At 41.2% G+C, this 24,645-nt stretch overlaps 1 protein-coding gene across 7 annotated transcripts in view; it reads left to right on the forward strand.

Annotated features, from left to right (window-relative positions):
- The window catches only part of hoxb3 (homeobox B3), a 103,618-nt gene that overhangs the window by 63,760 nt on the left and 15,213 nt on the right, over window positions 1-24,645 (forward strand). For 5 of the 7 annotated variants that reach the window (XM_008113486.3, XM_062957662.1, XM_062957661.1 and 2 more), the window contains one exon: window positions 12,272-12,322. The gene's annotated coding sequence lies outside the window, so the exon portion shown is untranslated. Of the gene's footprint in view, window positions 1-4,173; window positions 7,775-12,271; window positions 12,323-12,360; window positions 23,252-24,645 lie in introns of those variants that run through there. The other 2 variants (XM_062957664.1, XM_062957665.1) reach the window with 2 other exon arrangements.

The raw sequence follows: 24,645 nt of genomic DNA on the forward strand, positions 1-24,645 counted from the left end.
TATATATATATATATATATATATATATAATTTGTATAAATAAATTATATATATATATATGTGTGTGTGTGTGTGTGTGTCATATAAAATAATATATGTGGTATTTGTTATGTATATGGTGTCTGGTGTCTGGTGTATATATCCCTGCAAGTTTTGGACTAGAATGACATTAAGATAGCAAAGAGCATAGGTTGTAGAGATACATGTATATATATAGACAGACATCTGGAAATAAACTCCTTGAAATCGATGGGAATTACTTTTGAGAAGAAAGGTGCAGGATTGTGGTACCAATCTATGTATTGTTTTGAAAATGTGAATGAAGCAGGATGGCTTATTTTAGTTAATCCCACTGAACTCCCCCTTTTCCTATTGGCAGTGAATCCTTATAGCGCTCCAAGGTCTATAGCGAGAGCCTTTGGGTGAACTGACTCTTTGCCCCTTGGCTTCACTTTCCTCCCAGCAGAAGACTCTACAAAGAAGCCAGGGTGTAGAAGATCAGACTGGGATGTAGTTACAAAGACTATTAGGATCAGGGAGACCCTGCAGGGAGGAGGCAATAGGGCTAGACCTCGCTGTGTCCTTCTTCTTGTGGCAAATCCTCTCCAGATCCATTAAGAATATCAATACTGAGTAGGAGGGGGAAGAAAAGAGGAGAGTTGTACAGACAGCGTCTGTCTGTACAACTCATTGATTGATAGGGAAGTTTTATAACGGCTTGAATCCAGACCAATCGAAATAGGTGAGTAACACAAGTCCCTCTGGTTTGAATGTCTCAAGCATGAGTAGGGACCCAAACCAGTGGTCTCTCCTTCCAAATGGAGGGACAACCTTTTCTGAAGCTCTGGACGATGTCCTATTAGTTTCAATGGGATTGACTTGAGCGTTGAGCATGGAAGAATCAACTCCATTGTGTTTGTCTTGGTCCACGGGCAAGAAGCAAAGACAAAAAGGACACCATTTATGAGATCATGTTGGTAGTATTAATTGTGAAGTTGGGTCTGGAGATGACCCTTCCCTCTGCTTTTCTCTTCTCTTTTCATCTACAGCTATCTTTCTTCCTTTATTGTTATCCCTCTTCTTTCTTTATGATACAATTTTCCTTGGAGATCGACCTTTCACTCCCCGCCAGGCAGAGAAGACCCCACCAGGGCACCCCCCCACACACACCCTCCCCACATCTAAGTCTTTGTATTTGCTAGCCACCCAGCTTCATTAAATCATAACACATTTCCCCATTTGTGTTCATTATCGGTTTATTCATCGATCGGAAGGTAATATAATAACTATGCTCCTGGGCTACTTTTCCACCAGCTCAAACAGAATGTGTAAAAAATCGTTAGCAGTTTTTCGTTGGTGTTGTGTGCATATTTCTTTATTAACTCCGGTTGGTCTTCAATGCGGCAGAAAATTAGCAACACAGTTACAGATGGTAAACATAGAAATGAGATAAGTAATATTTTAAGCACTTTGCTTTATTGATCCTTTTCTCACACATTCGCTTTCACATCTCTTGCTACTTTCAGAGTGGGCTATCCCTTCTTTTTTTGGGTCAGAATTCAACAATCTTAGTGAGATAGGTAAAGCAACCATTCTCCGTCCTCTTTTTTGATTCTAACTAAACTTTTTTTCCCCAAAGAAAAAAAACTTGAGAGAGCGTTACAAACCCATTGAAATAAATGAGACCTTCACTTGTAGGGATATTAGGTTTACAAGAGAAAGCTTGTCCCAAAATAACAACCAAACGAAATCCTATGAATAGAAAAGAGGCATATGGGTTTTCAAAAGACACTGTAAAAATATGCCTTGTGTAGTTTCAATCTCTGGAGTTCATGTTCTTTGCATCTGGACCCAAGTGTGTGGATTGTCTGCTGGATTGGGTCCATCAATGGAAGACCTGGTTCTCCAATTCTAAATCTGTTTCGTTTGGGTGTAAGCATCCTTGATGTCAATGCCATTTTGGTCCAAGTAAGATTGTGAACCTATACATACCTTGCAAGAAATCCCATTAAAATCAATGGGGTTTGATTTTGGATAGGCATGTATGCAACTGCCCTGTAAGGCTATAGTTCTATCTATCCATCCATCCATCTATACTTGCCTGGGAATCAGCTACACTGAACTTTGTAGACTTTACTTCAGGACTGCATTGCAAATGTGCTTGGAGTCTCAGCCTGTTCACATATCTGCATATGAAAGCAAATGGAAAGTAAATCTATTCCTCTTTAATTTCTGCCCGGATTCACTTTATTCTGTATGCATTTAACATCAACACTCAAGAGAAGGTTGGAGTATCACACTAGCTTTCCCCCAAACCTCCCAACTATGAAATACTGTCAATATATCTTATAAACCAAACACCAGCTGCAGTCAGTGTGAAAAAGAATTCTTGTTAACCACTCTTCTCTAACAGTCTTCTTTTCAGAGCCTTGGAACTGATCCTATAACAGAGAGATTGATGTGTGATGCTAAATTGTAGAATTGGAACCAAACAGATCCAGATTCAAATCCCCATTCAGTTCTGAAGCTCACCAGGAGAACTTGGGCGGTTTATTCTCTTTCACCTTAACCTACCTTATAGCATCATTCTGAGGATTAAAAAGTGGGGTGTTTAGATGTCATCCCCATGCCCTTAGAGAAGGGTGGGATATAAAAAATATAAGCAAATAAATAGCCTTCCAAACAGCTCTCAGGATCAGAATGTACTAATCCACCATTATTCCCCATCCATCCCACACACATTGATTTTCATGGGTGATTTCTCTTTAATTTAATGAGTTCTGCCAAAAAAGAGGTTGTATGTTCAAGATCAAGTCTAGTATAGGTGATCCATTTTATCTTACTGACCAACAACCTAAGGGTAACAAGGAAATAATATGGAATTTACTATAGAAAAGGGGCAAGATTTGTTCAAAAGTAGTTCTTCTGAGGTTGAGAGAGTGTGACTTGCCCAAAACAAGTGGATTTCTATGGCTACCCAATTCCTATTCAAATATGCCAACAGGAAAGGTATTTCTCAGTTAAAATACTGCAGATTCTTGTTCTGATTTCTACAAGTGATTTATTGTAGCCAAATATTTACAAATATAGAGAAATACATAGATACCAAAAGCCAAATTAGATTGTATTCTGGGCAGTGTTATTCAAACTGAAACTGACCAGAAACTCCTGGACACCTTAAGGCCATCTATTCCACCCCTGAGCCTCCTGACAGAACAGCCCATATTCCACATCCCTACAAGATTGCCTCACATCACAAAAAGGAGTAGCCTAAAGCATGTCTTCAGTAGAGAACAAATTCTCCAAAGTCAAAGGCACAAGAAGGAACAAAAGAGTGAGGGCTGGACTTCCCACATGATTCCTGAGGCTCTTACAAACTCTGGGGTTCTTTGTGTTCAAGACGGAATAACTGCCAGAAGGGAAAGGGAAGTGCTTGAGGGAAAACGCACTGAAACGCTTAAATCTCACCAAATAATCTCACCAAAACAAATTGCTCCTTTGTAACTAATTTTGGGGAAAAGTTAACCAACCCCAATTCACATTGAAACAACCTTGACACACGACATGGTTCCAAACAGATACATTTATTCATCCTTATATTTTGATAGTGATTACAATCCTCTCATTTCTTGAAGGCTCCCTTCCAACTAGCACAATCATGGACATGTCTACTCAGAAACCAGTCTTCAACAGTGAATGTATGTAAGAGTACAGGATAACCCAGTTTACAATCGGGTCAGTGTAGTGGAGATTTTCCTGATGATTTCATTGTGTGTTGGGTGTGTGTTGGGTGTGTGTTGGGGAGGTGTGTTGTGAGTGTATGATTTAATAATAATAATAATAATAATAATAATAATAATAATAATAATAATAAGTGGCTTTCCTCCTAAGCAAGACTTATAGAATTCAATTTCTAGAGTTAGCCCAAGAAACAGATTTGATCTCTCCAAGCTATAGCCCACTTATGAGGTCCCATTGATTTCAGGATGAGTTCAGTTTTGACATAAATCAGAAGGGTATATATACACTGTCCTATGGCATCCCTAAAATCATAACACAGTACCCAACAAAAAGTTCCCCTGTGCAAAATCCCATTCAAATATAGCAAAAAATTGGAAAATAAGTTCCATTCCTTTTCGGGGGGGGGGGGGGGGGGGGGGCTAGTCCCATTCAAGGATTCATTAACTGTGCTTACTTCAAAGTAGATAAGTAGAGTAATGCTACTCCATTAAATTTCAATGAATTTACCCGCAGGTAAGTTTAGGATTTTATGACCTTACGTCATTCTTTAGACGTCTTGAGGGGCGACCATGGTGATGGTAGACAAGTAGGAACAACATGTTTTTGTTTTAAGTATCCTGATGTGATTATTCAGTTTTAACTATGTTTATTGTGAAGTTTACACCAAAAGGGCATGTTTAGTATGTTTCCAAATGCATCCCGACAACTATGACTTCAGTCCTGTTGGTGACTCTCAACTAGAGTAGATGGATGGACTCAATGGTTAAATAAACACCATAGGAAGACCATCCATTCAATGACTCCAGTCTGAGCTAACAATAGGATTTTGGTTTATGTTTAGTGGCATTAGGAAACAGTGAAGGGGGTAGCAAATTGAACACATAAGGCTACCGTCCCAAAAATGAAGTCTGAGCAGATCTCTACTCAGCTTGTCCACATTAGGACTGGGATGCCTTTAGAAATAAAGCACACCAAAATCAATAAAACTTTCTGTCGCTAATGCGTTGCATCCAAACTTGCTCCTGCTTAGAGCATGCACGGGGAAATCAATGGGACTTAATGTAGTTCAGCCTAAACTGAAGTCCCACTGATTTCTTGGGTCTGCTCTAACAATATCTAAGATCTAGCCTAAAAACTAGAAAAGTCCTGGATTATTATTTTAATGCCAAATATTTTTTAATGCAGTAATAAGATCTGCCTTCTGAGAATGCTGGAGATGTTGTGAGTCTCAGCAAATGGATCCCATCGCACTCTGTAATGTGTCTGTTCTATACAGTATTTTATAACAAAATAGAAAACAAAGGAAGGAAGGAAGGAAGGAAGGAAGGAAGGAAGGAAGGAAGGAAGGAAGGAAGGAAGGAGGAAGAGGGGAGGGAGAGAGAAGAGCGAGTTGCTGTTTTCAACCCTCATATTTATTTTAAGGAGCAAGGAAACTATTGGAATCGATAATCCGAACCTTTCAGATGAAACAATCCCCACATTTAGTCCTACTAATAATATTATCAAAGCGGTGCTTCCTAAAGCCACAGTCCTAGACTTTTTAATTGCTTTAATTATTATTTTATTAGGAAGTAAATCCCATTAAACTAAGGGCCTGTTTCTTCTCAGTGAAGAAAGATCCTACATTATTTCTAGGATCTGTCCAAATTGGCTTCTTTGTCCCTCGGACCCAGAGTTTGCAAGGCAATTATATTTCTCTTTGGGTTGTAGTTAAGTGTGTGTGTGACCCAAAATGTGACCCAAAAATAAATATCACACACACACACACACACACATATGTATATATATAAAATATTTATATTTGGGCCATATTTAAGAGTATATATGTGCATACACACACACACACACATGAGAAAAACCAGTTATAATATATACAATATACATATCTCTGTATGGGATCTTAAGTTGGTGTTTCATTTCTAGGGATGCAAAGCAAGACCATATCAAGATTTTCAAAACAGGGTTAAAACATCCACTGTCTGATCCCAAGAACTGGAACACTGTTAAAAAAGGTGGTGGGTTGGAAGTATGGGGACAATATGGGACTCACTAGTGTTTGGGAAGCGGAAGGTAAAAGCAACCCAGTCATACAATTATGGGGAAGGGGTTGGGGTCTTTGTTTTACAAATGGAATCCCAGCCTCCCCGAGCTCTGGGATTCCAGACAGGATCCAGCGCCAGCTGCAGGCAGCTGTCGAGAGAGAGGGAGAGAGAGAGGGTGGGCTGGAGAGGGTTCCCTGTGCATTTATTCCTTTGTTTCTGGCTCGCTCCCGCCCCGAGGCTACCATCTTAAAGCGCGTCCTTGTAAACCAATAATCCCAAATCAATCTGCCCTGAGTATGAAGTCTTGATGGAGGAAAGGATAGGAAAAAGGAAGGAGTTCGCACGTGAACTCTGAACTCAGTGCGCAATGAACGGAATTCAAACAAGGAGCGAAGGAAAAGTAGAAAGGAAGGGACACACAGGGAGATATTGGTTATAAACGGAGTCATGAAATAGAGAAAGGGAATGAGGAAGAATATTAAGGGAAATACAATGGGTGCATGGATGGAGTTAAAGCAGACCGGGTTGCTGTGAGTTTTCCGGGCTGTATGGCCATGTTCCAGGAGCATTCTCTCTTGACGTTTTGCCCACTTCTAAGGCAGGCATCTTCAGAGGTTGAGAGGGTTGTTGGAAACGAAGAAAGTGAGGTATAAGTATGAAAGGCTCAGTGTGGGAGAAAGAACTCTTGTCTGTTGAAGGCAAGTGTGAATGTTGCAATTAATCACCTTGGTTAGCACTGAAAAGCCTTGCAGTTTCAAAACCTGTCTGAGGGAATCCTTTGTTGGGAGATGTTAGCTGACCTTAATTGTTTCATGTCTGAAATTCCCCTGTTTTCTGAATGTTGTTCTTTATTTACTATCCTGATTCTAGAGTTTTTTTTAATACTGGTAGCCAAATTTCGTTCATTTTCATGGTTTCCTTCTTTCTGTTGAAATTGTCCACATGCTTGTGGATTTCAATGGCTTCTTTGTGTAGTCACTTGCTTAGTTTCCAACAAACCTGCCATAGATGTGGGCTAAACGTCAGGAGCGAATGCTTCTGGAACATGGCCATACAGCTGGGAAAACTCACAGCAACTCAGTGATTCCGGCCATGAAAGCCTTCAGCAACATAAGATTCTTCCCTTTTTTCTTTTTGCCAAATTATGGATAGCAAAAGCGATGGGTGGAATGGAGCTTTTGCAAATGACCACATCAGATTGTCACATTTGGCTATTTCCATTCGGGATGCCCCTTTTTTTTTCAGTGCCCTACCGTTTCCCCTGTTCCATAAACACAAAACCATCAACATTTGCTATGTAAAAAGTAAAAAAAAGGAGAACAACAACATAGAACCCAAGTCTCTCTGGAACACACACACACACACACCATTATTTGATGCGATTTTTTTTTCCGTGTTAAGAGACTGTGGCAAAAAAGGCAAAGGAAAGTAAGACATATGGAATCAATTTCGTATCTTGACGTTGAAAACCAGCCAATTCCTGCTGGCCTCTTAAAAACCAGGTTCCGTTTGGTCCCCCTCTATCTGGCAACTCTTGTCAGTCAATAGGATCCCCTTCTTGTAACATTTTTAAAGTCTTTATAAAGAGCAGAGATCATCGGGAACAGTTTCCTCCGCCTTTGGAAGAGGAGGAGGACAGCGGCGATGGGGAAAAGAATTGTCCACCTTAAGCAAAATATTCCTGCGTACCTTCGACTTGGCTACAAAGACACATTCCTTCTGGTGTCTCGGAAATTGTTGTAATTCCCCTTTCAGTCAAGTTGGGATCCAAGCGGGAGATATTCCCTCCTCCCCTCCAAATAGCAAGGCTTGCTTTGGGGTGGAAATCGAGCCCCCCAAAAGCCACGAGACGAGACCTTTTAAGCAGAGGGAAATCTACCAGAAAGGCTCGAAAGAAACTCCTTGGCTTCCACCGCTTCCGAACTCCTTGCGCCTCCTTCTTTCTCCTCCAGTGTCTCCGAGCGAGGTCCTTGCGCTGAGAAATAACTTCAGGTAAGAGGGCTTCATTTAAAGATTGGAAATAAAACCAAATTAAACCACAGGCACCCCGCACCACAACCCAGATCGCTAAGCGACTTCGTCTGAGCCTGGCATAGGAATTCCCGGGGCCGTGGAGATTTTAATTAATAGCCATGACAAAGCTTGGAAAGACGTCTATTGGTCGGCCCGGGCTCCTAGTTTTAAGCACAGCCTCCCCCCCGAAAACAAAACAAAACACCACGCCACCCTAGTCCTGTAGCCTGACCAGAAGACCAGGGGCCATCTTAAATAAGGAATATTAACGACTATCTGATAATACTGGGATGGGGGTGTCCTCTGACCAAAAAGACAAGGGAGGGAGGGAGGAAAAGGCAGGTTAGCTTATGTTGGTTGTTTCTTCGGAAGTGGCTCTTTGGACCAAAGGATCCCTTCCCTCCCGGAGCCCTCATTTGTTAAATCTTTAACGCCTCTGGGTTGTTTGAAAGGGGAAACTACAAACGCTTCTTCTAAGGGAGAGAGAAGCTGGGTGTTAAAACAGAGGGATGTGATTTATGGCGCAGAGAGGAGAAAGTTGTATTTATTTGAGGTGGCTGCTGTCGCGGACCCGGCCCTTCTTCTCCCTCTTTCTTTCTCTCCCTCTTCCCCACCTCTCATCCCGAGCACTTTGCTCCTTTTTTGTGTTTTGTGGTTAACAAACATCTCACTACAGTGTGGAGAAAGCGGGGGTGGTCGAACAAGAAACAGGACACGAAGACGGTTGCAATCCCTGGTTGTAAACTGTCGATTTAGCCTCCCAGGGCCTGAGACAATGTCAGAATCAGTTTTCCCCTCCCCCGCGCCCCAATATCTGCTCCGGGAGCATTGCTTTGGCCCAAGGGGGCTGCGGTCTTCTGCCCAGGACCCTGGACTACATACAAGCCCTCTCCTGAGATGAACCCGCCTTTGGCCAACTTCAGAGAAAGCCTGCAGAAATCGATGGGAACAAGTAAACAGTGGCCAACTTCAGTCCGGCTGATTTCTACTCCATACAACCGGATCCAAGCCACTTTTGCCCTTCTCCATTAAAAGTCAATGAGATTAACTCTCACGTCCTTGCCTTTACTGCCTAAACTTCCAGACAGATAAGGCGACCACAGGAAACAGTCCAAGGAAACTATTGAGGCTGGGTTATAAGTTTCTTGTTTGAATTCCAAGCTACAGGGTGGGCAGAGGGCACATTCCACAGAAGCCTATGAAACATTTTTTCCTTAGCGTTGTCTATAAGTATTTCTAGTTTCTTTTGGAAATTATTTGGAAGAAAGAAGATCTTAATGGAACAGTTTAAGCATCAACACCCTCAAAGAACCGCAAGGAACTTCAGGGACAAGACCGAGCTGCAGTTTAGCTTTGGAATGTCGGCTATAACCTCTGATAACCCATCAGATAGGAAAGGTCTGCCTTCACAAAAAATGAGGCAGCTGGTCTAATATCATCAGCTTTATTGCTCTTATTTGCCACCAAGTTGGTTTAGATTTCTAGTAACCGCAGGAAACCTTGTTGGACTAAAACCCTGTCTGGATTTTCATGTGAGTGTGTGTAAACACACACCATTGTAGGCCAACTAAGGGAGGCAACCCTTCCTTTTTCAAAGAGACCCTTTCTCTTTCCTTCCCTGCTTCTCTAAAGTACTTCTGGCATAAGATTCCTCCACTATTAGGAAGCAAATGACTCTTTATTTTTGTAGAATTGCTCTGTCTTCCTGTTGTAATTCAAATGACCCCCCCCCCCCACACACACAAACACATTTACAGCAAAAGGAATTGTAAATAGATAAACTCTGGTTATTGATAGTGCATAGACATTCTGCATTCAGGGTGGCACTGTTAATAATCCAATTCTTGGAACCACGAGCTTACTGTATAAGTGTATGCTTTTCATACAACACCACCAACAAAAAGGCGAAAAACCACCCCAGTGTGTAGAATTTCCTGCGGCAAGATAAGGCCATATTAGAAGACAGTAGGAGGAATTTTGCTCTCCCAGACTCTCCCTTCCCTCGAAATGGCTGTACATTAAATTTCCTCAGCTCCAGAATCATCTTCCTTACTAGCCTCCAGCTAAACTTGATTAAACAACAACCAAAAAAAGAGCGGCTTGATGCGTTGACAGATGAAATCCAAGAGGAAACCACAAGGCCCTTAAGTGACCCTAATTTAATCGATTTTATCATAAATCATCAACTTGATGAAGAACCAAAGTTTTCATTGAAGGAAATTGATATTAATGGAGTAGCTGCTTCTTTAATTCAGATGTTGTTTTCCACCAGCTGGAAGACAAACATCTTGTGACATTATTTGGGCAATTTCCTTGGGAACTGTGTTTCAAAAAAGAAAGAGGGAAAGAAGAACTTAATGGAACAGTTTAGACAGCGGCACCATCAAAGAACCACAAGAATCTGTATTCATGGACAGTAGGACTCCAGTGCAGCTTTGATTATTTAGCTTGTGGTCAAATTTTAGTGTAGCACCAGACTTCTAACCCATCATAACCCATCAGATAAGAAAGGTCTTCATGTAGAGAGAGGAAGGCAACTGATCTAATGTCATCCTGTTGTTATTTGACATCAAAGTTTCAAGTCAGTGTCGATTTCTGGTGACCCTTTGCATGAGAGACCCACCAAAAGTTGTTGTCAAAATCAGCTCTGCCTAGTTTTCAGGGCGGTGACTTCCTTTACTGGGTTAATCAATCTACAATGTAGCCTTTCTCCTTTTCTACTACCATCCAATTTATTTAATATTATCCTTCAGACAAATCATTTTGTCTTATGATGTGTCCAAAGCAAGATAGCATCTTTGTTCAGTCCGTTTGGCTTCTACTGAGAGTTCAGAGTTGGTTTATCCTGGGAACCATTTATGGTTTGGTTTTTTCCCATGGATCATGTGATCTGTAGGACTTTCCTCCACATGCATTTCAAATCAATCTTCACAGTCCACTTTTCACATCTATGCATAAAAATAAAAAATACTAAAACACAGATAATCCTGACTTTGGTATTTGATACTGAATCTGTACAGTTGTCTTGACTAATACCTTCATAGATTCCCTTTCAAATGTTATTCTTTTGATTTCTTGACAAAGGTTACTATGTTGATTTATGACTGGGCCAAGGTACAGAAAATCTTTAACCATTTCCATATCTGCAACCACTTTTATGCTATCTAAATCATCTGTGGTCATTATTACTTACTTAATATCTCCTAGGGCAGAGAGAAGGGGCCACCTTTTGCACTTTAAAAATCCATTTTCAGGCATTGGCAGTGAAGCTTAATTAGTATAGTGAAGGATAAAATTTCAAAAATGCACATTGAATGTAGAATATTTTTGAATGTACAAATAAGCCTGAGTTGAAGCAGGCTCCAAACTATGACTGTTAAATCCAAAGCCCTAAATTGTGCCTCACAATTCAGCTTTTGAAGGCCTGTTAAACATTGGCTATGCTGTAATTCTTCATTTTGCAATTAAAAATTAACTCTCCTCTTCAGTTCTGTACCCTTCTGTCATGGATGCCTAAGTCCCAATTAGCCTTTAGGTATGTTGATGAATTCCATAGATCAAAGACCCTTGCAGAAATTTAGTACATCAGGAAAATAGGCTGAAGAAATGCTGGTTAATGTGAAACCTAATATATCTTGCTGGAAGGAGAAAACAAGCTAAAAATGACATCCCAATCATGAACACATCTAGGAAGCAAGCTGCATTGATTTCAGTACAATTTACAATTGAGTAAGTGACTAGAGTCATAAGAGAGAGCAGGAAGCAGGAAGAAACTAACACGGAATAATATTTTTTTAAAAATCCAAAGTTTAATTAAAGCTGGTCAGAATTAAAATTACCTTGAGATGGACTTTGAAAACTGATTTCTCTAAATTAAAAATTCAAAGACATAGCTGTGTTAATCTAGAATATCAATACACAAATGGATCTTGCAGCCACTTAGAGACTACAGACTAACATAGAATGGAGCTACAAGATCCTTCTGTTTACTGCATTAAGTGACTGGAAGCCAATAATTTGGAAATATAGGCAATGTATAGTATGTATACCTATGTGTTCTTTGCCTCCTTTCTCTCATTCCATGTTATCATTCCCTGACAATAAAGTTTGCAAATCAGTTTATTTCTGTTTGTGTACGTTCTGCTGCTGCTTTTCTTTCTCAAATAGAAGCAAATATTGGTGAGTCCCAATAATGATTGATTAATAGCTTGTTCTGAATATTTATCTGCTTCTTTATCAGCTAAACCCATACAATATATCTGATTGTTATTATGTTACAGAGTTATACAAAGTACAATGGAGGAATCTGTATGAATTCAGCTCCTTAATGTTTTGATAGGACTCCCATTTATATCTATCTGGGTTGCTTATTTATTTATTTACTACCAATAAGTTATTTCTGTTTAAAAGTACACTAACAGCATCCTATGGAAGCCTTTGTGTCCCCTGAAAATCTCATCTTCTCTCATTCTCTAGGTGCAATTCTGTCCTGTGGTATCAAATCACCATCTTTCTTCCTTGGCAGAAGTAAGTAGTATTTAAATGCGAAGTCAAATATTGATAGACATATAGTATGTTTTATATAAGATGGAATGAGGCTGGTATCTCAATTCTGGACCATTACTTTCTGGCTAAGAGTTGGAGGCTGTAAAATGATGTGCTTTGATAGAAATATCACATGAGGCTTTTCTGTTAGCAAGCTTGACTCCACCCTTTCAACTTACATGGACATTATTGATCTATTTGCTTCTTAATGTCTAAGATAAAAGCCAGTGTGTTATAGTGGTTTGAGTGCTGGACTACTGAGCTTTGGAGCAGGGTTTCAATCTCCATGCAACCATAGAAATCTAATGCTCTTGGGCAAGTCACACACCCTCAGCTTTAGGGAAAGACAACACCCTGTGCTAGGTTCCTCTTGAGGCCTCAGCACACTTGAGCATTTATCTCCGGTTTTGCCTCCTGCAGAATTCTGGGGTTTGTAGTTTGGTGAGGCCCAGGATCTGTCTGGCCCAGCTGTTTAAAGGCCCCTCCCTAAAGTGGATTTAAAGTAGATCCAAACTCTAATGTGGGTCTCCATAAACTGTAAATGTTTTGAAGGCACACAACAAAACATCACATTTCTCAGAGGTCAGACATATAGGATGGTTTCCAGTAAACACACTTTATATATATTGGATACACATTGAGTTATATTATTAAAACTGTAATTCAGTTAGAGCAGTTGAAAAGTTCACACTAAAAGGGTTAAAATATTTAAAAGTCAACATAACAATTTAAAACCTCTGACTATGAGAGGTTGGTCAGTCCCTAAGTGAAGGCCTATAAAAAAAAGAAAATATTTGCTTCCTGGTTGAAGGACAATAGAGAGAGGACTAAACCTTTGGAAGGAGTTACACAACTTGGGATCAGCTATCAAGTAAACCCGCTTTCCTGTCTTCATCAAAAGTACTCCTGAAAGTGATGGGACAAAAAAAAAACCCAATTCTTTTCCTTTCTGGATCTGAAATACCAGATAGGCTTAGACAGACAATATGGTCTTAAATCATATAGGGTGTGATAGTCTCAACCAGCAATTTGAATCTTGTATGGAAAAGTGTAGCCTACAGAGTTGTTTGTAACAAGGGAGGCTGGATCTATACTGCCATATAATCCAGATTATCAAAGCAGATAATCCACATTATCTGCTTTGAACTGGATTATATGAATCTATTGCCACATAATCCAGTTCAAAACAGATAATCTGGATTTTATACATCAGTGTAGATCCAGCTGGAGTTACAGGTTTTTTTTGTAACCAACACACAGTATGAATTAAGCTGCAATATATTGAAATATATTGAAATAACCTTCAATATTAACTTAGAGAAAGCATTACAGTAATCTAGTAGGCTGTTAGGAATTGTGGAACTTGAAGTACAAAACACCTGGAGGGCAAAATATTCCCATGCCTAATATAGACAGACCAATTGGAAGTTGAAAAGTGTTCTGAAAAGTAAGGAGGGCCCACTCTCCCCACCCTGCCCTTAGATACCTCTTCCACCAAAGCAACTATCATTGTTTTCAATCCATAACCAGGCCTTAAACAAGACTAAAGTAGATCTAGGCAATCTACCTCCTCCAGGAACCTTTGGAGGTATAAGACTAATATATGCTCCTGAATCATGCTAAAAAAAATGAAATATTGGGAGTAGTCCAGCAATTTTCCAATACAATAGGACCCAGAGAGTTTTAAACAACTGCCTCTTTCAGGCACAACTTAAGTTTCCCTTGTTGTAAAGAGGCATTCATTATTCCATTTGCTTAGTTGCCTAATTCCCCTCAGGGACTTAACCTCTCCAAGGATCCTGCCTACATCCTCTGGTTTACATATTGTGCTCTCTCTCCTATTATTACTCCCAGCTAGATTAACCAATTGAATCAATGGAGTTTGCTTACATGTTGAGTCCAGACCCATAATTGAGTCAACTCTAAATGAGTCAACTCTACAAGATTTTGGCCTATGTAAAACTGGTATATACAACCAATAGCTAATGTCTCTACTCCAAATTGATACTTTGTGCCTAGGAAGAATGGTTAGGATCTCAGAGTTATTTGGGTGCTCATGAAGTTTTATTTCCCCTCTCTACTCAGTAAAGATCTGTAGAAATTTGAAAAAGGAAGACAGGGAGAAAGGCTAATGGGGCTCCCAGGAAGACATCATTTCCTTCCAATTAAAGCTCTCATTGTAGTCCTTGTTAAGCAAAGGAGGTGTGGGCGTTGAACTGGACCTCCTCCTTGGCAGCATACAGTAACCCTTTAGAAAGTAGGAAGTGCCTCTGTATGTTGTCACAGCCAAGAGGAGATACCAACACTGAACTTTTGAACGGAGGAGGAGGCAGCGCTAGAGAAACAAGATAGCTCAAGAAAGCAAAAGAAAACAAAACAACTTTATCCTACCATTTCACCTTTTTTCTTATTGGCTGAGGGCATGCGAGGAGTTGAGTGGGTGTTGCAAAACAAAAATAAATATCTCCCTACTCTTCTTACATATTGGTACACACACATACATGAAATCTTGTTAGAAATCCATGTTTTATATGAATGAAGCGCTGAAGCACAGTGAACACATTCCCAGATGGAAAGATTATCGTTCCTTAGTTACTTCTGTATGACATGGACAGAAGATTGGGTCACGTGGAAACATAAGGGTGATGTTTGGAAAACTGAGAATGCAAGAGTCCTCTATCTCAAAGTACCAGCATAGTAGGGAGGTGATAAAACCAATTCCACACTGTAGATGCACCCTGAGAGAAAGAAGTTGGTAGTTAAACTTCTGTAGACTTATTAAGAAAGGAGAGTATCTGTTGAAGTAGACATGCAGGCTAGATCTATACTGCCTTATATCCTAGGATCTGATCCCAGATTATCTGCTTTGAGCTGGGTTATCTGAGCCTACCCTGCCAGATAATCTGGGATTAGATCCTGGAATATAGATCCAGTCTACCATTTTTTCCCCTGTCTCAAGGGCTGGATCTACTCTGTCCTATATCCTAGGATCTCATCCCAGATTATGTGCTTTGAACTGGAATATCTGAATCTCCGCTGACATATAATCTGGGATAAGAAAATAATCTGGGATGAGATCCTGGGATATAGATCCAGTCTATGTCTACAAAAGCTTATCCTACCAGTTTCTTTCCCTGTCTCAAAGGCTGCATCTACTCTGCCCTATATCCTAGGATCTCATCCCAGTTTATCTTCTTTGAACTGGAGTATATGAGTCTCCACTGCCATATAATATGGGATAAGAAAAGAATCTGGAATCAGATCCTGGGATATAGGGCAGTATCCAAGGGCCCAAAGATGCTACAAGCTGCCTTTGTATGCATATATCACTGGGAAGTAAAGCCCTCTGAAAGGGAAACTCCCAAGAAATCCAGTCAAATGTGTGTGGGAAGTTAGGCTAGTCCATTCTTCTGACCCCCTTGCTTTCAAAATATCTGTAGGACTGGGAGGTGGTAGGAAATAAATTCGCCCCACTGAAAACCTGGGCCAGAGAAGCACAGTAAGAGAAACCCAATAATAGAAATTGGGTTTTCCCAGAGATTTGGGGGTGGGGCATAAATCAAACTGGAATTGTGGGAAATCCTCCCTCCCCTCCCGCCTCCCTTTCGGCTGTGGGTGTTGTTGTTTATGTTTGATTCTTTGGAGGCAATTCAGAACTACTTCCGCTGATTGACCATTAACCCGGTGAGTTATTAGGCTTCTAAACCAAAGGTCGTGGGGGAGAAAGAGTTACAATCCATCACGGAAAACAATCGGAGGGAGATGCTGGTTTTATTGCGAGCTGGATTTTGGACCGACTTCGTCGTGCTCCCGTGCTGGAAAGAGGGGACTGGGAAAGGTGGGGTGGGGTCTTTGACAGCAGCAGAGTTACCTGGATGTGAATGTCATGAAAGCACAGGCCCTGGTTCCTCACACAAGAAGGCAGAAAGTGAGGGATTAGAACTGAAGTTCTCCTAAGTAGTTTTTAACTAATGAGGATAAATTAGATATAGGTATAGGTAAAGATATAGGGTAGATACTCTGCGTGGTTGTGTGTGTGTGTTTATATATATATACACAGAAAGAGACAGAGACTGGCGAAATTTTGGAGTACAGCTCTTAGAATTTACAGCCAGCATGGACACTCATCCAGTAATTAGTTCTGGTAACTTTTGTCTTTAAAAGTAACGTCTTTTCGTTACTTTTCGCCTCACACTCATAAACCTATCTTTTGGAAATGGCATTGGGCTGCTGGTTGCAAAATAGATCTGAATTTCCTGCTTCAGGTGTGTGTGTATGTGTGTGTGTGTGGGGGGGGGGGTGATTGGTGTGATAATCCTGTGATACAATAAAGACAAAGACCTAGGGTGCAGCTACACTGTTGAATTAATGCACTTTGGCACAACTTTAACTGCTATGGTACCATGGGAGTTGTAGTTTGACAAGGTCTCTCACCTTCGTGCCAAAGTGTGCTGGTGTCTCATCAAACTATAACTCTCAGGATCTCATAGCATTATGCTAGGGTAGTTAAAGTGGTGTGAAGTTGCATTAATTCGACAGTGTAGATGCACCCCCAAATACCTTAAAGGCACCAGATCTTGGAAGCTAAGCAAGGTCAGCCATGGTTAGTACTTGGATAGGAGACTGCCAATGAATATCAGGTGCCCTAGACTACTTTTCAGAATAAGGATGTGGCAAAAACACTTCTGAGTGTTCCTTGCCCATTCGGGTAATCATCCTGAGGGTACTAGGTACAAAGTACAGATAAATAGAACATGGATGACTGACTGACTGAATAGATACATACATCTACCTATGCCAGACTTTTCATATTCATTGAGGTCCTATTGATTTTAGTGGATCTGAAACCTCGATCCAACCCATATAGTAAAAGTCCAGCTGAGATCTATCCCGCAAATGAATGAAACGGCCCTTTTGCAATCTCTGTTACTTCCGCTGTTTCCCCTGGTCAGTAATTTATATGTCTGTCATTGGTAGATAAAGGACACAACTCCACTGAAATTAAGACAGGGGCTTTGGTGGTGTTGATAGGGACTAACTGTTCCATGGCTATTTTTATCCTTCAAAATGTTAAGTCTTCTGGATGTGTACCAGTTCATTTCTCCACAATGTCTATTCCGGAGACTAATTGGGCATTGCTTCTGTGTGATCCCTCTCAGTGCAAAAGTATAGGGCTATGGCTACAATTCTCCATGAGTTGGGTAGGAATGGTGAGAGCTGTCGTCCCATTTTCCAACCATGTGAGTTCGAGGAGAAGGAGGGAGAGGCTGGTGCCTCTCTATGCGAGCTTCCCGCTTGCCTGCCTAAAAGCCAATATCCAGCTTTAAATATATTTTCAGGAATCGATGGACTAAAAACTACTAAAAACAAACTAAAAAAATAGAAAAATCGATGAACTACTTTCTAATGGTGACTAAAAACGATCCACACGTGACTATGTTCGGCTCCAAACTGCATCACTAAATCAAAACCATACTGGACGAGAACCAACCGAAGCAGTAGTTTTGGAGCTGCACCAGTCTTTTGGTTTCGTTGGAATTTAATCAAGTCTTCATTCGCTTGGGCTCCTCTTGATCTCCACTCGCTTTCTTCCCCGAGATCTAGAGGCTTTGAAGAATGGTGGTGAAGACAGATGACCTCGACTGGATTTCTTAACGCAGTTGAGAAGCCTTTTCAGAATAAACGAGGGAAGAAGGGATTTATGATCCACGCAAGGAGTAATTAAAATCGCCGAGGGAAAGCTCACGAGAGCCGGGTATTGGAAAGGCTCGGTGCCAGGCAGGGGAGGGGGAAATCTAGGCATCCCAGGCCTGTGATTTATTGTCCACAGCTTCTGTGACACGCGGGGGTGTTAGGGAAAACTACCCTAAAATACAGCAGTGCGATGCGGAGTCCGATCTTAAAAATTACAAAATGTTTATTTACAATAATAAACAATAATTGCATTTCTTCGCGGTGAATAACTGAGTCTGAGCTACTCTAATACCCTCTCTTCTAAGTTTCAAAGAGAGGGAAAAATCACCTATCACTACATCTCTCTGACACACACACACACACACACAGAGACCTCAAAGCACACAGCTCTTACTAAAATGTAAGAAACAGAAGTCAAAGTAAAGGCTTGCAGTAGAAAAGTATCCATTCTACACAACTAATCAGAATGAGAGCAGAAACAGAGAGGAGAGAAGAAATAGATACATTCCCGACTGTCATACAGGAGACACAGAGGAAGGGAAACCCTTATCCTATACTAAGCTAACTAAACTGTTCCTCACTGAGGACTTGAGCAGTGTGGGGTTGAATCCCAACACGAGGGAGCCACGTGGGTTACAGATTTATAATATCATTATTCAGAATGGAAAGCAGGGTTGTTAGAACCATGGAATTTTTCCCCAAACGAAAATATATATGAAAATCTGTATATCTCTCGCTCTCTAATTTTCTAACTCCCAAGCTTTCCAAATAAGTTCATTACCCTCAAATATTTTGCTTAATTTTCCTGCAGAAACCACTGTCTCCCCCACTGAATTTTCCTTACCTCCAGGCGAGTGTCCACTTTCATACGAATGTCCTAAAACTATCCCAATAACACCATCACTGAAATCTCAGTCTCTAAGTGGCATCTTATATTTATTATCCCCATCCTGATACAAAGGCTCCAGAAATCAGCGCTGGATATATATCCATCTCCTTTCGTGGGCTGATAATAATAAACGAGGTTTAAGTGCAGTTAATTAATCCGGAGGTGATTAATCTACTTAATTCCTATCACTTCCATTTGAGGGACAAATCTGTCCTCTCCTTTATCCAGGGGGTAAAAGCTGCCAGGGTGATAAAAATATAGGTGGAGCTAGAAACGAGTTCAGTATTGTTTTTATTTTTCGTTGGAATTGGAAGTCATACTTCCTGTAACAAGAAAATCAACTTATGAACTCTTTCCTCCACAAAAGGAGGAGAGATCACCCCTCCAACACAACGAGTGTGGAAGCCTAGTAGCAAAACCCGTTGTCAATAATTAACGAAAAAGTCTTTCCTAGTCCATCATATCTGAAGTCAGTTAGAACGAAACGCCTCACAAACGCATATTTGCGTCGATAAAATAGGATTTGTCTATAGCCACGCATCGACTTGAATTAAGGTTGGCTCTGAAATTAATGTATTAATGAGTTGCCAACTCCTGGGTTAGGAACGCACTGAGTTTTTCAAAAAATGGAAACTTGATCAACTCTTTTGTGAGAGCAATAGGGGATTGGTACTGAGGGAAAGGAGGGGCTGCCTTCAAGTGAGTTCTTCTTGGAGAAAACGTGCCTATTTTTAATTTCATCTTCTGCCCTATTACCATAGCCTTCCTCTTTCCAACTCCATTTCCCCATCTTATTTTTTTATTAATCACCTAAAAAGTTTTAATCAAAGTATCATTAATGTCAAAGTCCTTTAGCACCCTTCCCATACAATATCATGTCATAAAGATCTCTTAGAGTTTCTCCAGTAACTTACAAACCAAACATAAAATGTGCTCCTTGGAGATAGCGATCAACCTTCTCTATTCTGGTCTAGTTTTACTTGCTGCTTCTTACCTCACAGTTCCATGGATGTATAATTAGAATTAATAAATGGGATCAATGGGACTTATTTCCATGTAAGTGAGGCTAAGAAGGAAACTTGAGGGTATAAGCCTTGCATTTTAAGAAGTAGGCTTAGTCTAGACAGGTTTATGCTACCAACTTGGTTCTCTCAGTGGAAGAGGTGCTACAAGATCGCATCCTGACTGCTATCGGTATATGTAGCTAGGGTTTAAATCCGATTGCTAGCCTTCAACTAGAGTAGACTCACTGAATGAATAGGCATTTGGTAACTTAACACTGTTGATTAAAAGGCTCCATTCCAATTATGGCTAACCATTGGATTTAGGCCTAGGTTGTGTAGCCTCAAAGTTCAGCCTTCCCTGCATCTACCCAGAAGTAAATCCCACTGAACAGATTACTAGAGAAGTTAATCTACCATTGCAACCCTAGCTGCTTATAAAGATTGAAAGAGAAATAGATCTGGACGTCCAAAATAAAAACAGCAATACATACTCCCACAACGTTACAAATTCCAAATTTCAAAAGAGGCATCAACTGCCTTACACTGTGTTGCTTTTTATATGAAAAAGTGCAGAAACTGTCCTTCGTGGAAGTTTTGACTGTAATCCATGACGGCACTAAAAGTAGTCCAGTACAGCCCCATTTAGTGATGACTAAATGGGGAATTCCCACAACTGTTTTTGCCAGTGAAGTCCTTCAAAAGCCATCTTGACTCAGTCTGGCGTTCCCACCTCAGGATGCTGGTCCATGAGAAAACAAAAGTTGTTGTTCTCCTTAGGTCAGTAAGAACAAAAGTGGTGGAGAAAGAAGAAGGTGGTCATCCAAGCTGGAGAAGTCCGGTCATTGGGGGTCTTTGGAACCTTTTCAAGACGAAGCTGGGAAGTTTTCCCATTCCAACAGCATCTTCAACAGTGTGGTAGAGCAAAGAGAAGCCACAACATCAGAAACACCGCCAAGAATAAAGAGAGAAACACAGAAGTTCTCCCTTTTCTAAATGCCAGTTTTCCTTCTATTCAGTAGTCAAGTCTCCCGCCCAGGAGTAGGGTTGCCAAAAAGAAGAAGAGGAGTACTACAGCTCCCCCCCCCCATTCACACAGGCACCCAAAAATGCGCAGACACCTCAACTTTATCCTCCCACGTTGAGTTTGAGGCGGCAGTTCCTTTCTACTACCCGCAGCAAAAGATGTCAAACCTTTTGCTTGGCAAGCAAACCTACTTGTGAACAAGGACAGGGGTCATAAATCTTGAGTGACTTCAAAAGACTTTGCCCATCCACCTATCTAGCATCCCTTCTCTTCTCTGCTCAGAGGACTTCTCACATCCCTGATACAGGGTTCAGGATCCAATCCCATCCTATGAATTGAACTTATTTTCCTTAGTTTTGAAATAATGTTAGTGGGCGTCAGAAATTCCAAAATATACATTTATTTCACTTCCTCCTCTCTCCCCTTTTCTTCTTTCCCTTCTGTACTTACATATCAGCCCTACTCACCAAAATCACATAGACAACCAAATACACACACACAAAAGTTCAACAGGTAAACTTCTGGAAACTCTGACTCTTCTTTTATGTAACCCAGAATGTTATTAAAACTTTAAAAAAGCACTCAAGACTTTTAAAAAATCAACCAATTTTCAATATATTGTAGAAGGCAATTCTCAATAGTTGGAGGGTTGCCATTTTTAGTGGCACTTCAGTATATCCCAAGACCTTCTCTTCAGACTCCTGCACTAGATGGGTGTAATTGTTTGGTGGGGTAGTCCAACTTGTGAACAAGTACAGAGGCAATAAATCTCAAGTGACTTCAAAAGACTTCCCATCTACCTATCAAGCACCCCTTCCCTTCTCTGCTCAGAGAACTTCTCACATCCCTGATCCTAGATGCAGAGTTGAGGATCAAATAAGTGCAACTTATTTTCGATAGGTTTGAAGTAATACAGTGGGATGTCAGAAATTCCAAAATATACATTTATCTCCCTTCCTCCTCTCTCCCCTTTTCTTCTTTCTTTTCTTTCCTCTTTCCTACTTACATATCCCCCATACGCATCAAGATCATAGCCAAGCACACACAAAAAAGTTCAGCAGGTAAACTTTTGGAAACTGACTCTGATTTCATGTAATCCAGAATGTTATTTAAATTTTAAAAAAACACTCAAGATTTTTTTTTTAAATCAACCAATTCTCAATATATTGTGGAAGCCAATTCTCAATAGTTAAAGGGTTGGCATTTTAGTGGCACTTCCATATATCCCAGGTCCTTCCCTTCGGACTCCTGCGCTTGCCAAGATGGGAATGGTTGGTTTGGTGAGCCAGTCGCAAACTGGAGGGATGCCCTCTTTAGGTTTCCCAAGACGAAATGACTGGCTGGGGAAAGGGAGGCAGAGAGGGAGAGGGAGACCACTTCGACAAAGGCGGCCAGGAGGGAAAACCTGCCTTTCCGGCAAAGATTTATTAGCATAACCCGACACCTAATTGCCAAGCACGTGAATCAATACCGCGTTTGCTGCCCTACTAGGCCTGGGTCCACCGCCACGCGGTTTGCCCCTTCCCTTCCCCTCCCTGGCATCGCCCAAAAGGCACCACAGCCTTTGCCCAAGCCTTGCTAAACAAGAGGAGGGTGAGATCTGAAAAAAGCCCCCTTTTCCCTCCACACACGTCCCCGATTTCCTGAACAGAAGCCTCTCTATATCTTATCCCCCTCCATCATCCCTTCTCTCTTGTAAATCGAGTTGTTGGCACTATAAGATCCTCATTATCGTTTTATTTCGTTGCCTTGCCTGGCTGAGGATTGTATGGCAGCAAGGCTTTCTGTTTTCCCCTCCTCGAGACCCTGTCTGTCTCTCCCTCTCTCCGTCTCTCTCTCTCTCCCCGTCTCTCTCTCCCTCTCTCTCTCTCTCTTGCCTTCTGCTGTAATGCCAGAGGCCATTGTTAACCGTGAACAGGGCGTACCGAGACTATAGGGCAGCCAGCATCAAAGGATCCCCTATACATCTTTGGAAGGCTGTCTACAATCTTCTGATTCTGATTTCTACCTCGCCTCACCTTCCTCCCCCCTTTCCCTCCCCAAACGGGAGAGAGAGCGAGAGAAAGAGAGAGAGTAGACCCGTGCATCCCTCACCGTAAGCTCCTATAGAGATGTCCCCCCTCCTTTTGGCGTTATGACCGGATTTCTCTCTCTAGATATTCCTTGAACATTTACTATACAAAAAAAAGGCAGAGCCCGGGAGGAATGGGGGGAGCTCTCCTCGCTTATTGATTGCGTTGGTTGCTGGCTGCGAAAATATATTATGTCTGCTCGCCGCGCTGCTCTCGTCAGAGGCTAAGGTAAGGTGGACCGAAATAGGCTATCAGTTTGTGAATGGCGGAGACCGTGTCTCCATGATTTATAGCTGTATGACTCGCATCGCGGTTCATGAAGAGTTCACCAGCTTTAAGCTTCCTTCCACGCAGCGACTCTCTCTCTCTCTCTGCCTCTCTCTCTCTCTCTGCCTCTCTCTCTCTCTCCTTCTTCTTCTTCCACCCCTCCTTCCCTCCCCTTCCTTCTACCCCCTTTCCCCCCTCTTTTTTTGCTATCCTCACCCCTCTCTTTTCCTCCTCTTTCCCCTTTGCCAAGCTTTTCTTCCATCCTTCCTTCGTTTTCGTTTGCTGGGTTCCAAATTTCTGATTCCTTTTGATGTTGTTGCCTTGTAGCTTTGAATATGGGGACAGTATTGAAGTGTTGTTGTGAACCCCACTCTTTGGCTTCTATTATTATTATTATTATTATTATTATTATTATTATTATTATTATTATTATTATTATTATTTTCCCTCCACCACCACCACCATCATCTTTGGCCTAGTGTGGGGAAATAATGTCCCAAGCCTCTGCCATCCCACTCCCCAATTCCAATGTTGAGATTTTGAGAAGACTTCTCATCCCCAACATGGAGGTAAAAGGGAACGAAAGCTCCCCTTTTGCTGTGTTTTGCCTCCGATCCCTTCGGCCTTCCTTTCGATCTTGTCACAAGCCCTTGATCCGCCTTCCTGGCTCTTCGATTCGGATCGAAAACACAACCCAAGGCCATCGCTTCTCTTTCCAAAGTTGCCAAGGAGAGAAGAGCGTTTGTTATGAAGCCGGATTCTTAGCCGGGAATGTCAAGAAGAAAAAGACAGCAACTTCCGAGCCGATTTTAAAAAACAAACTTCTGAATCGGGGATAATATTTCAAGGACTAATTATATATTAAAATGCAATCTTTGATTTATTTTATTCTGGAGGAGATTTCGGAGGTGGGTGTGTGTGGGGATTTTTTTTTTAAAAAACCACAACAGCAACAATTCCTTGGAGTAAATCATTTACGATGCCTCCCCGTCTTCGACTAAGATAAATGACCGACATTTGGGACGCGTTGAAAGACGAGATACAAAAGGGGACTCCGAGCTTGGCTACTGAACATACAAACCACTTTGGATTCCTTTTCGAGAGGCACAGAGAGTGGATTAATTTTTAATGTACTGCTTAATTTTTAAAAAATAATTTGCGGCCTACTTTTTAGGCTCTCCAGAGGTCCCAGAAAACCGAAAACAAACCAGCAAGGCCTAGTAAAATATCCTGATGGCCGAACTCCTCCATAAATTAATGCTCTACCCAGTCTTTCATAATGAAATGAATGATCGTTTCTTTTTCTTTTTAATCTGTTCATTGCAATGAAAACACTAGACAGTTTATGTCTGCTA

This window comes from Anolis carolinensis, chromosome 6 (assembly GCF_035594765.1).
Source record: "Anolis carolinensis isolate JA03-04 chromosome 6, rAnoCar3.1.pri, whole genome shotgun sequence".
NCBI lineage: Eukaryota > Metazoa > Chordata > Lepidosauria > Squamata > Dactyloidae > Anolis > Anolis carolinensis.